This window comes from Schistosoma mansoni, chromosome 2 (assembly GCF_000237925.1).
Source record: "Schistosoma mansoni strain Puerto Rico chromosome 2, complete genome".
In the NCBI taxonomy this organism is placed as follows: domain Eukaryota; kingdom Metazoa; phylum Platyhelminthes; class Trematoda; order Strigeidida; family Schistosomatidae; genus Schistosoma; species Schistosoma mansoni.
Window position 1 is genome coordinate 22,415,105 of NC_031496.1, and position 14,008 is coordinate 22,429,112.

Below are 14,008 nucleotides of genomic sequence, written 5' to 3' on the forward strand. Positions count from 1 at the left end.
AATCATAAGAATGATCAATTACTTAACATTGTCAGACGTCATTATAAATGTGACATTAGTTCAATGTTTGTTTAAAACACGAGTTTTGAACTGATGAAGTCACAGCAATATTGTGAGTATGCAGTGAATTGTAACTAAAATCTGCATTACATTTCTAGTTTATTATTCGTGAAGACGAAACATGCTTGGATGATAGTTGCACAAGTGTTAAACCAAAGAATGAGAATAACAATATTTTGTGTGATGATTTTAGAATGGTTGTTCGTGGCATTGATCGTGGAATATTACCCCACGAATATGCTTGTTATTAGGATCGATCACTTGAACTAGGTTACTAATAAATCTTCCGATACACGGTCATGCGTCTCCCATGAGGTTGTTGTGGCTGCAGTGAAATATTTTCCATGCAATTACTTGGATATGTGGATAACTATCGTCAGCAACAGCATATGTCAAAAAGATCATGTGAGATGGAGTGACATATCTGTGTCACTTCACTGTACACAGACAAATTAATTGTTTCCATTTTGTTTTGTAAATTTCCTGCATAGATGAAGACCTGTCTCCACCTACAGCAGCACCTGTTCTAATCACTGAAGTAAAAGAGCCTGTTAAAGGTAAGTGTGTGAAGGTGATTTCCGAGTGCTATTTAGTCACTTTTGATTTCAATTTTGCGACTATTGCGTGTAATTGTGCAAACGAATTGTGGTGAATCACGCAAATATCGAATGTCACATTTTCTTTTGATAATTTGCCGTGTTAGGGAATGTGGCATCTAATTATTCGTTGTATATAATGTTGTTCAGTGATTTTTAAAACTCAAATAATCCAAAGTAGTCATGTAATTCAAGTTTGAACTTCAATCATAAGAATGATCAATTACTTAACATTGTCAGACGTCATTATAAATGTGACATTAGTTCAATGTTTGTTTAAAACACGAGTTTTGAACTGATGAAGTCACAGCAATATTGTGAGTATGCAGTGAATTGTAACTAAAATCTGCAATACATTTCTAGTTTATCATTCGTGAAGACGAAACATGCTTCGATGATAGTTGCACAAGTGTTAAACCAAAGAAAGAGAATAACAATATTTTGTGTGATGATTTTAGAATGGTTGTTCGTGGCATTGATCGTGGAATATTACCCCACGAATATGCTTGTTATTAGGATCGATCACTTGAACTAGGTTACTAATAAATCTTTCGATACACGGTCATGCGTCTCCCATGAGGTTGTTGTGGCTGCAGTGAAATATTTTCCATGCAATTACTTGGATATGTGGATAACTATCGTCAGCAACAGCATATGTCAAAAAGATCATGTGAGATGGAGTGACATATCTGTGTCACTTCACTGTACACAGACAAATTAATTGTTTCCATTTTGTTTTGTAAATTTCCTGCATAGATGAAGACCTGTCTCCAACTACAGCAGCACCTGTTCTAATCAATGAAGTAAAAGAGCCTGTTAAAGGTAAGTGTGTGAAGGTGATTTCCGAGTGCTATTTAGTCACTTTTGATTTGCTTTTTGCTACCGTTGTGTGTAATTGTTCAAACGAATTGTGGTGAATCACGCAAATATCGAATGTCACATTTTCTTTCGATAATTTGCCGTGTGAGGGAATGTGGCATCTAATTATTCGTTGTATATAATGTTGTTCAGTGATTTTTAAAACTCAAATAATCCAAAGTAGTCATGTAATTGAAGTTTGAACTTCAATCATAAGAATGATCAATTACTTAACATTGTCAGACGTCATTGTAAATGTGACATTAGTTCAATGTTTGTTTAAAACACGAGTTTTGAACTGATGAAGTCACAGCGAAATTGTGAGTATGCAGTGAACTATAACTAAAATCTGCATTACATTTCCAGTTTATCATTCGTGAAGACGAAACATGTTTCGATGATAGTTGCACAAGTGTTAAACCAAAGAATGAGAATAACAATATTTTGTGTGATGATTTTAGAATGGTTGTTCGTGGCATTGATCGTGGAATATTACACCACGAATATGCTTGTTATTAGGATCGATCACTTGAACTAGGTTACTAATAAATCTTTCGATACACGGTCATGCGTCTCCCATGAGGTTGTTGTGGCTGCAGTGAAATATTTTCCATGCAATTACTTGGATATGTGGATAACTATCGTCAGCAACAGCATATGTCAAAAAGATCATGTGAGATGGAGTGATATATCTGTGTCACTTCACGATACACAGACTAATTGTTTCCATTTTGTTTTTGTAAATTTCCTGCATCGGTGAAGAACTGTCTCCAGCTACAAAAACACCTGTTCTAATCAATGAAGTAAAAGAGCCTGTTGAAGGTAAGTGTGTGAAAGTGATTTCCGAGTGCTTTTTAGTCACTTTTGATTTGCTTTTTGCTACCGTTGCGTGTAATTGTGCAAACGAATTGTGGTGAATCACGCAAATATCGAATGTCACATTTTATTTTGATAATTTTCCGTGTTGGGGAATGTGGCATCTAATTATTCGTTGTATATAATGTTGTTCAGTGATTTTTAAAACTCAAATAATCCAAAGTAGTCATGTAATTCAAGTTTGAACTTCACTCATAAGAATGACTAATTACTTAACATTGTCAGACGTCATTGTAAATGTGACATTAGTTCAATGTTTGTTTAAAACACGAGTTTTGAACTGATGAAGTCACAGCGAAATTGTGAGTATGCAGTGAATTATAACTAAAATCTGCATTACATTTCCAGTTTATCATTCGTGAAGACGAAACATGTTTCGATGATAGTTGCACAAGTGTTAAACCAAAGAATGAGAATAACAATATTTTGTGTGATGATTTTAGAATGGTTGTTCGTGGCATTGATCGTGGAATATTACACCACGAATATGCTTGTTATTAGGATCGATCACTTGAACTAGGTTACTAATAAATCTTTCGATACACGGTCATGCGTCTCCCATGAGGTTGTTGTGGCTGCAGTGAAATATTTTCCATGCAATTACTTGGATATGTGGATAACTATCGTCAGCAACAGCATATGTCAAAAAGATCATGTGAGATGGAGTGATATATCTGTGTCACTTCACGATACACAGACTAATTGTTTCCATTTTGTTTTTTTGTAAATTTCCTGCATAGATGAAGACCTGTCTCCAACTACAGCAGCACCTGTTCTAATCAATGAAGTAAAAGAGCCTGTTAAAGGTAAGTGTGTGAAGGTGATTTCCGAGTGCTATTTAGTCACTTTTGATTTGCTTTTTGCTACCGTTGTGTGTAATTGTTCAAACGAATTGTGGTGAATCACGCAAATATCGAATGTCACATTTTCTTTCGATAATTTGCCGTGTGAGGGAATGTGGCATCTAATTATTCGTTGTATATAATGTTGTTCAGTGATTTTTAAAACTCAAATAATCCAAAGTAGTCATGTAATTGAAGTTTGAACTTCAATCATAAGAATGATCAATTACTTAACATTGTCAGACGTCATTATAAATGTGACATTAGTTCAATGTTTGTTTAAAACACGAGTTTTGAACTGATGAAGTCACAGCAATATTGTGAGTATGCAGTGAATTGTAACTAAAATCTGCATTACATTTCTAGTTTATTATTCGTGAAGACGAAACATGCTTGGATGATAGTTGCACAAGTGTTAAACCAAAGAATGAGAATAACAATATTTTGTGTGATGATTTTAGAATGGTTGTTCGTGGCATTGATCGTGGAATATTACCCCACGAATATGCTTGTTATTAGGATCGATCACTTGAACTAGGTTACTAATAAATCTTCCGATACACGGTCATGCGTCTCCCATGAGGTTGTTGTGGCTGCAGTGAAATATTTTCCATGCAATTACTTGGATATGTGGATAACTATCGTCAGCAACAGCATATGTCAAAAAGATCATGTGAGATGGAGTGACATATCTGTGTCACTTCACTGTACACAGACAAATTAATTGTTTCCATTTTGTTTTGTAAATTTCCTGCATAGATGAAGACCTGTCTCCAACTACAGCAGCACCTGTTCTAATCAATGAAGTAAAAGAGCCTGTTAAAGGTAAGTGTGTGAAGGTGATTTCCGAGTGCTATTTAGTCACTTTTGATTTGCTTTTTGCTACCGTTGTGTGTAATTGTTCAAACGAATTGTGGTGAATCACGCAAATATCGAATGTCACATTTTCTTTCGATAATTTGCCGTGTGAGGGAATGTGGCATCTAATTATTCGTTGTATATAATGTTGTTCAGTGATTTTTAAAACTCAAATAATCCAAAGTAGTCATGTAATTGAAGTTTGAACTTCAATCATAAGAATGATCAATTACTTAACATTGTCAGACGTCATTATAAATGTGACATTAGTTCAATGTTTGTTTAAAACACGAGTTTTGAACTGATGAAGTCACAGCAATATTGTGAGTATGCAGTGAATTGTAACTAAAATCTGCATTACATTTCTAGTTTATTATTCGTGAAGACGAAACATGTTTCGATGAATGTTGCGAAATTTTTTTTCAGGTGTTTTTGTTCAACCTAATCAATTCGCTTGCTTGGATTTCTCGGCTTCTTCTTGTCTTGAGCAATCCATCGATGACGCTGCTTCTCATCGTACTAGTGTTGCTGATGATTGCATCACATACTTACGTGAGTTTTGCGAATTTTTTTTGTTAACTGCTTGTTAAGATTCTCTTTGATTTTCCCATTGCTTTTTTTTTTCGTTTAAATTTTGACGGATATTTTAAACTTGTTAACATTACATAATTGGATCACTAATATGTCTTAAACGAATACCTACAGTAGATGCTCTGCAAATTTCGATTCCGCAGGACCGTATTACAACTGGAATTAAAACACGTGAATGACCTATATGTGTGGGTGCGATTAAATTTGTTGGTAAATTTTTTTGGCTACCATGAATCACACTGGGCGAAGCTGTGAGGAATAAATTTTATTAATTTCTGCTCGTTTTAAATTTATTATTTTATTGGTTCGAAATGTATTCGTTGAATTCACGATTCGACATAGGCTAGACCACTAATAAATTCCTAAAAACACTGGATGGTCGTTCCATCCTAGTCCTTGACTCCACGATTTCACAACACAGGGATTCGAACTCAGCACCTTCGGTCTCGTGTGCAAACACCTATCATGTAGACCATTCACTTGGCATTCAACAGTTTCAATGTCTAACTCCAATCAATCCGTGATCTTGCGCTACCGCTTCGTCCATTGTTTGAGGTGGATATCTGTCCGACACTCTACACGGATAAGACTCCACTAGTCGTGGCCTTCTTATTTTGTAATCAAGACCAGTCATGCATTCACTGATTCACTTCAATCCACCTGTTCTACTGCAATTTTTTTGGTTAAATTCCGTAGATAATGCCTCAATTTCATTGGATGGCTCTAATCGTAGGTTTATAAATGGTTGTTCCAGTCTGCTCATCTACTTGTAAAAAATATTTCTTGAAGTAATCAGCTTTAATTAGTAGAGAGTTAAGATAACTCATGGTATTTAACTTCTACGTAGTGCGCTGGCTGTTTATTAATGAACATGATAATCACCGACTATGTACATGGCTTAAAACAAGTTAACTTTTATAACCATTTGTAACTGATACCAAAGGATAAATTTTCATACGATTAAAATATTTAAACATTAAAAACTGTAACTTGGTTTAGTTTTATTAATTGATGACAAAAACGTTTTAGAGATTTACAGACTTGTTCATGAGTATTATAAACAGTGAATGAAATACTGCTAATCATTACTAGACTTAGAGAAGAGCACAAGAGATGATAGGGTGAACTAAATACTGAAATTATAAGTATGGTAACTTTCATTATCTCTGTCATGCAGACACCGGACTAAGTTTTTTTCAGTTACGTGTAGTTATTGTTAGCTCACCTCACTAAGAATAAATTCAAATATGACTTAAATATCAACTCAGTCACTAGATAATAATAGAAGATATTTATAAATGCCCGATTTTCAACTATTGCACAGATGAAAAATATAGAATGCCAAAATGATCTAGTATTAGATCTCAATGAGAATACACTGTACAATGCAAAGGGATCGGCGGAAACTGGAAATATCACTCCTAATAAACATAAGTTTATTGTGATCATGTTTATTAGTTCGCCTGACAACAAAATAACCCAGTCAACAACAGGCTAAAGTGCTACCCTTTCAAAAGATCTATTCATGACATCTTCTTTACCTACAGTATTCAAGCTACGAACAACTAGATAATTCGCCGGTACAGCACAACACTACAGATAACTCACTATGAAAACATCGACTAACTCTCTATTTTACACTAAACTTTCATGCGAACTCTTGTAAGTGCCACTTAGGATGATTTATGTTGATGACTGATACCTGAGACATGATCAGATGATTATTCAAATAGGAAATTGAAAAATTGGACGAGTAGACCCACCAACAATGAAGATTGATGTGTCTCTATGATTTAGTCTTGTTTACCTGTATATCTGTAATAAATAAAAGATTAAATCTCCACAAAACATTTTCTGATAATTAAAATAAATGACCATTGTTTAAGGTTGATTACGCCACTTGTTCATTGTTTTTTTGTATTAAGTGAATAACACAAACAATCCAGATGATTCACGCTTTATGAGTGCTGTAAACTACTACAAATCTTGTACAGACAGTCCCAATGCAGAAATTTCAGTGATTGAAAACGAAGTCATTAAATTGATAATAACTCTATTCAAAGGCTGGTACTTGACAAAATCATACGACAAAATCCCTTTCACTGTCAAAAGAAATCTGCTTAATGATGAAACATTCAGTCTTACAAGTTTGTTTTTACCTTTGTTGCTTCAAAGTGGAAGTACAACTTTATTTTCACTGAAGCTAGTAAATGATGGCAACCCACGCATTGATGTAAGTTATTGAGTATAACATGAATTGGGCACTTAACTATAATATCAAGTTCTAAGTATTTATTTCCAATACCATTTTCAAATTGAAATCATATTATTTGAAGGGTTATTGGAAACAAGTAAAATAACTGAACATCTTTCTGTTTATTGATGAAGACGTTTGATAAATTTGCATGAATCATGGTTTCATCATAATGACATTTAGTCGTTCAGTCAATCAGTTATTTAAAATGTGTTAGCGTGTTCCACTTATATGCACTAGAATGTTATTCTGTCACATTTAAATGAATCAGATAAATTAAGTTATATTACTTTGTTGTGATGAAGAACTTTACTTTTCCTCTGAGCGTGTTTGAAAACACGATCGGACTTATCATGAGATACAAACGACAGTAAAAGGCTGTATATATATATATACTATTTATGCTGTAGTGAAACTATTTTCATTGCAAACAATTCAGTAAAATTTTGGTAATGTTGGCTCATCGACGACAACTAGTGTTTTCTTCTATGATGAACGATATCTTATTTATCCAGCATGTAACTGAGAAATTACATCACCTTGATCTGGTTCAAAGAGGATTAGGACGATAAATCTGATGAAAATTTGGACAGTGGTAAAATACACATGACTTTATGGTTCATCAAAATGAGTTTTGGTGAAATACCCTGGACAGATTGTAAATCGATACGGAAAGACATCTGTTCACGTTTGTTCAATGAAATGCCTTGTTTTATGTTTGTGTGAGTTACCACAGTATCATGCGAAAATCTCACACTATTTAGAAAGTACTTTGTTGTTCGTACTGGATAAGTTAAAATAGTGAATATTTCTGTCAAATATTTCTCGACAGCATTTGAGTTTTCAATGGCAATTCCTATCTCAGTTCATTCTAGTAACCGACATTTCATACAATTTAATTTGTTAGGATATCTTGTATGTAATCACGTTCTCATCGCTTTAATTATTTTCACTGTTTTGTACAACTACAACTTGATGAATCTGTGCATTCAGAGCAAGAATTCTATGTGTTGATAAACCAAAACTGGATAGTCCTTTGTATAAATGAAGCATCATTTGTTTTACAAATAGGGCTATATAACTCAGCAGAGTAGCTTCTTTCTACTTGACAAACAACAAAAGAAATCTCTAATAGATATCATCTATTAAAATTGATTGTTTTAAAACAAAATCGTTGTCGTGTAACACTTCATTTGGTTTCCGATGAAAATTACAGGTGTTTTGTTTTTAACTTCAGATTTCTTTAGGTTCTCTGGAGGCCTTTGATGCTGTTGCTCCTAGCATGGTAAGATTAAACTATCACGACTTATTTTTATTTCAATAATTAACAAGGTTTCACCAGACGGTAATCCTTGACCTATTGTAACTTGTAACACAGAACATATAAAACACCATGTGAAGAGTTAGTGGATTTTAGAATCGCATTTTTGTTCCTCTGAACAAATAATTGATGTATACATTGTGTTTTACACTGAGATGTGGAGCGGTGTTTTAGCCTGACTTATATCAGGCAGAATTGGAACAGGCAGAAATGGAACTGAGAAATACCTTATGAATGTACAAATTTCAATAATTACTCGTCTGTTTCCTGATATCTCAAATCAAATGATGCAAAATCTTTAAAATGGGTAAGCACTTGGGAATTAGACTTTAATAAGATGAAATCATGAGTCAATTGAAGCTAGACCACCATCGAAGTCCTGGAAGCACTAGACGGTCGTTTCGTCCTATTATGGGACTCCTCAGCAGTGCACATCCACGATCCCGCACCCGCGAGATTGGAACCCAGGACCTACCAGTCTCGAGCCGAAGCCCTTAACCGATAGACCACTGAACCGGCAACCAATGGTGTTAATGTCTAACTTCCAGGTCTGTTATAGAGATATCATCTCACTGAAGACAATTTGTGAACGGTCGCTCAAAATCGTGGATTGGTTGAAGTTGACTCATGATTTCAACTGTGAAAATACTAAACTCTCCACAAAACCCCCTCTGATCTTTAATGAGATGATAAACTGAAACTAATGTTATGGGCAATCAGTATCACTGTTTGTAATTATCCTATTCATTCATATGATAGTAACATATTCTATCAATAAATAACATTTTATGGAGATGAAAATTTGTGCGATTTACTTCATTCACGATTAACAGTTCGGTGGAAAGAAAATAAAAGCAGCTGAACGACTATTCACATATTTCAAGGCAATTGGACCTTTGACGTATAAGAAAAACATAATAAAAGACGTTTTACAATTGCATTCCCAAATCAAAAGTGTGAGTAAAGTGACCATGATTACTTAACAACTATTCAAATTATGTTGTTATGCATGTTTTTATACAATCCATTATTTTATAGAAAACTCACGTAGTCTTCGATGATTAATAAATTAGTATTTCAGTCATGAGAACATAAGTATGAAGTCTTGATAATGCAATGAAATTTTAGCTGCCCAGCAGTATAAGGCTTTTATTGTGTCGTAAGAGGCAGCTATCCAGAGATGTACCAAGCGGTAAATAACGTGACCAAACTTTTTATGTTGTTTCCTGAACATCAATTCAAATACTAATAGAACTCTCATAAATTTCATTCTACATTGAAACTTTCCTAAAATCATCTTTGCAGATGTGAACAAACTCTGTTCTGTGAACTTCATGCCTGTATCATAATTTATTTCAAAAGATTACAGTGACGCAAAACTAATATTATTGATAAAACTACTTATCGTCTTCCCCCATCGAAGTCCATCTATGCTTCAATTTGTGAAATTACACATAAGAAAATCCATACTACAGATTACTTCGAAATTTCAACACAAATAATAACAGCATAAAACAGTTCATTTACATAATTTGAAAATTCAAAAGTTCTACTGAATATTACCGAATACCTTGGTTAGGTTGAAACAAATTATGATGGATAAGGATTTGATAACATTGACTATACACAGATTTTATTTTGAAAGGAAGGGAACAGTCGGGAAGACTCGATTATTCGTTAATATATATATCATAAAGTTTCTAACTGATTATAAACACATAAGCCACATGATGTAAAAATAACTATTTCCTAAACACCTATTTGGTTCTTTCAAAATTATACTCAAGGTGAGATATAATGGTAGAAATTATAAAAGCAAGTAAAATGGCACAATGAAATGTTGATAGCGTTAACGGTCGCGTCAAACAAGATAACAAGGCTGCTGGTGCATGTTTGTTCGTAAACCATTTTAAACTTAATAGCACTGAACGATTGCGTCGATCTAGTTTTAAAAACCCCAACAAAGCTTACTCAATAGACTAGATCAGATAATTGGTTGTGATTAGACTTTGCTATTCTATTTATTTCAGGCAATACAACCATCTGATTCTGTTTCAAAAGTTACAATTGAGAAGTTACCAGAAATCTGTCCCTTAGTGAGTTGATCAAACTGCTTTTAAAATATTATTTACATGTGAAGCACATTTCTGATTCCAATAGCTGAGTGAATGGTATACCCACTAATGTGAACGTTTATCTTGGATTAGCAAGTAATTTACTTGCTAGTCGATTGCTAACCTTCATAAGTTCTCTCATTACACAACTAAAAAGGAAATTTACTCATTCGTTCATCAACTTACTGTTTTTGTGTTATACATTGCGGCCGAGTGGATGCCTAGTTAATGTGTGACTTGATGAGACCTCTAATCAGGGAGCAACGAATTATCTATTGGAACAGTGACACACAAAAACCGTACGAGCAGTCTAGAGCGCTTATCGATCCTGCTTCTGCCTAGCCCAGCCAGTTAAGTCCAGAACACCAATGTCAGCCTCGGCAATATAAATCATTATTCACAAACATACTGGGTTTATATACCAACCAAACAGACAAATCACATCGTATCATAAAATAGAAAATAACATTTGTACAATATTTAGTCAATTGTGGCTGTGAATAGGGGGGAAAGTAATCAATAAGCTGATGATAACTAAAGAATCGTATAATAATAGTTAAGAGGAACACGAATATGATTAGGTTAGTTACTTAACAATTATACAATAGGTAATATACATATTACACTGGTCCACAAATAGTCTTCAAAAGTTACCTTTCACAATTCTCTTCGGGATACAACATTTTTTCAACTCAAATCAGCATAACAGTCTTTACTATAATCTGTCATTTCTCAGCATTACTTCTACATTACCAATGTTGTTATTTTATTGATCACTATCACATGTATAACACTACATATACTTTGATGCTATACATTCATTCACATATCTTGTAACACACATAACGTTAACCGAATCCCACCACATTTTCTTCGATTCAGTTACAGTTTTGTTGTGATGATGTTGAGTGTGCTCACATCCTAACCTTTAGAGAAGAAGTAATAAAATACTTATAACCTAACACAAGCGCTTGAAACAAAGTATTTTTTGTATTTCACGTATCTGAGTAAACCAAAATATTTATATAGGATTAACTTCACCAAATAACATAAAATAAGACTGAAATGCAATTGTCACCCTCATCAAATTGTGACCCACTAAGCCTGAATAGTCGTCTATGATGATGTTGCACTCAGAAGTGTCCCGTTTCTAAATTATAGCAACCTAAATGAAGCTGACTGCATATTCATGCTTAAAGTAGATGAGGGAAACATAAGTATGTCATTATGGAAAAGGTTGAAATCTAAATCTGTCTGTCTACCAAACTGTAGAGGGAAACGTGTATTGACTAAATAACTCAAAATAGAAAATCAGATCAAGCGCATTCACAGAATCCGATCATGTGCAGAAAATCGATTTGTGACATATCCCATTCACTGTCTTTGTAAATATATTTCAACTTGTTATTTATTTTGATCAGATCGATTGGAATGTTTTATTTGAAAGTATATTCCGTGAACTCAAGTATGAGTCATACAAAAATATGGAAATTATTGTTCATGACCAAGATTCCTTGAAGAAGGTTTGTGATATACACGCAACGGCTATGAAAACAAATAACGGAAGAAAGTAATTTCCTTTCACTATTGAGTGTTACGCTTTTAGAAAGGATTTATTCTGACAAAATCTCTGTTCATAACTTTTTTGTTCACACTGGTTTCTCATTTATTGATATGGTATTCAAAGTAATTCAATCCAAGAAGTTGGCATTACATAAGTTGTTGAATTACTATGTGTATGTTTATTCTAACAAAATCCACCTAATATTTATATACGACAAATTGCAAAGAGATTCGTCTCAGACTGTTTCTTTGTTGAAAATTATCATTATAGAAATATGACGTTCGCTTATTCGACAGTACTCTTGACTTATCAAACAATCAGACTCGTGTAAAATAAGGAAACCTAAGTCCAGAATATTGTGAACTTCAATTTGAAAGTCAAAATGAATTCATATTTCGAATTGATGTCTCATCAACGATATAAAAATAAGAAAGATTATAAACAAAGATGGATAGTGGTTAGCAGTTGGATCCAGTACACGCTTTTCGTCCTATTTGGGACTCGTCAGCTAAGTGTACCCTTATCTCAGAATTGATGTTCACTCTGGGACTCGAACCCAGTATCTTTCGCTTCAAACGCCATTGCGTTATCCACTCAGCTACTGGGTGCTTGTGAATTAAGACAATATCGAGGCGATACGCACATATGCTAATAAGAGACTTACCAGTTGCAGTCCTAAAATATCAATGAGAAGTTTCAAACAAGCAATACTAAGTGAATTTAAGAAAGATTAGTTCAACGAAGAGTTCTTTTCTCGGCAAATTCATTTTCAAGGCTGTACAATCGTAAATATATACTTGTTTTTCAAAATGACAATATTTACAATAATACTAGTAATACAATTCTGTGAAACATGACAATAGTAAGGTAGAATAAACAAAGGCACTAAAACGTTATTTTTATAAAGGAAACGAATAATAATTTTGTGTTGAAGAGTTTGAGTATTCATCATGAAGATAGATAGAAAAATAATTATGACGGGTTATTTAATAATTCCTAGATTTACAGGTTGAAATCACTTGTATCGGTTGTCTCACTTATATGAACACACAAGCCATCATAAGTAATAAGCTCGTCTTTTTCGACGAACATTAAATGTGGAGTTTACTATGTATTTGTGAGTTCATAAAACTATTCATTGAACCAATTATGGAACATAGATGAACAATAGTCAGAATATCAGCAAACAAAATATTCAAACGAATATTACATTAATTCATTTAACATTGAAGTACTAACAAGTATAACCGTGGAAAGAAAGGAATATGAATCGCGATTAACCTGTGAATTCTATTTCATGATGAGATTTTTCCTCCTTCCACTAATGTTAGTTCTGTACAAAATATTTCCTCGTTATCTTCAGGTCATATAACTACCACTATACTCTCATTGTTTATCAATTAATAATCATTAATCTTTTAAAATTTTTATTGAAAGAAATCTACACGCTATGACGACGATCAGTTTCTTGTTTAACATGAAAAATATTTTGAATCGATATTTCCCTGAGTTTTATCCTTCTAATGTTCGTAAGTAACATTATCAGTTACATTAATAGAATTAATTTTTCATTTTTATCTATATTTAATTCAAAAGTTTTCATTTCAATTCTAGAGGTTAATGTAGACAAAATAAGCAAACCGAAATATAATTTGGTAGGCGAAGATGGATAGTGGCTAGCAGTGGAATCCAGGACGCGTGTCCCTTACTATTTGGGACTCATCAGCTGGATGTACCTGCATCTCAGAGTTGATGTTCACTCTGCAACTTAAACGCAGTATCTTTCGCTTCAAACGCCATCGCGTTATCCACTCGACCAATGAATAGGGAGAATCAAACAAAAAATTCTAAATGAATTTAAACTTCACTCCATTGCTCAAGCAAGTGGCTATCAGGACTCAGTGGCTGAGTGGATAACGCGATGGTGTTTGAAGCGAAAGTTACTGGGTTCAAGTCCCAGAGTGAACATCAACTCTGAGATGCAGTTACATCCAGCTGATGAGTCCCAAATAGGACTTGTCGAGCATCCTGGATTCCACTGCTAGCCACTATCCATCTTTGCTTATCTTTTATT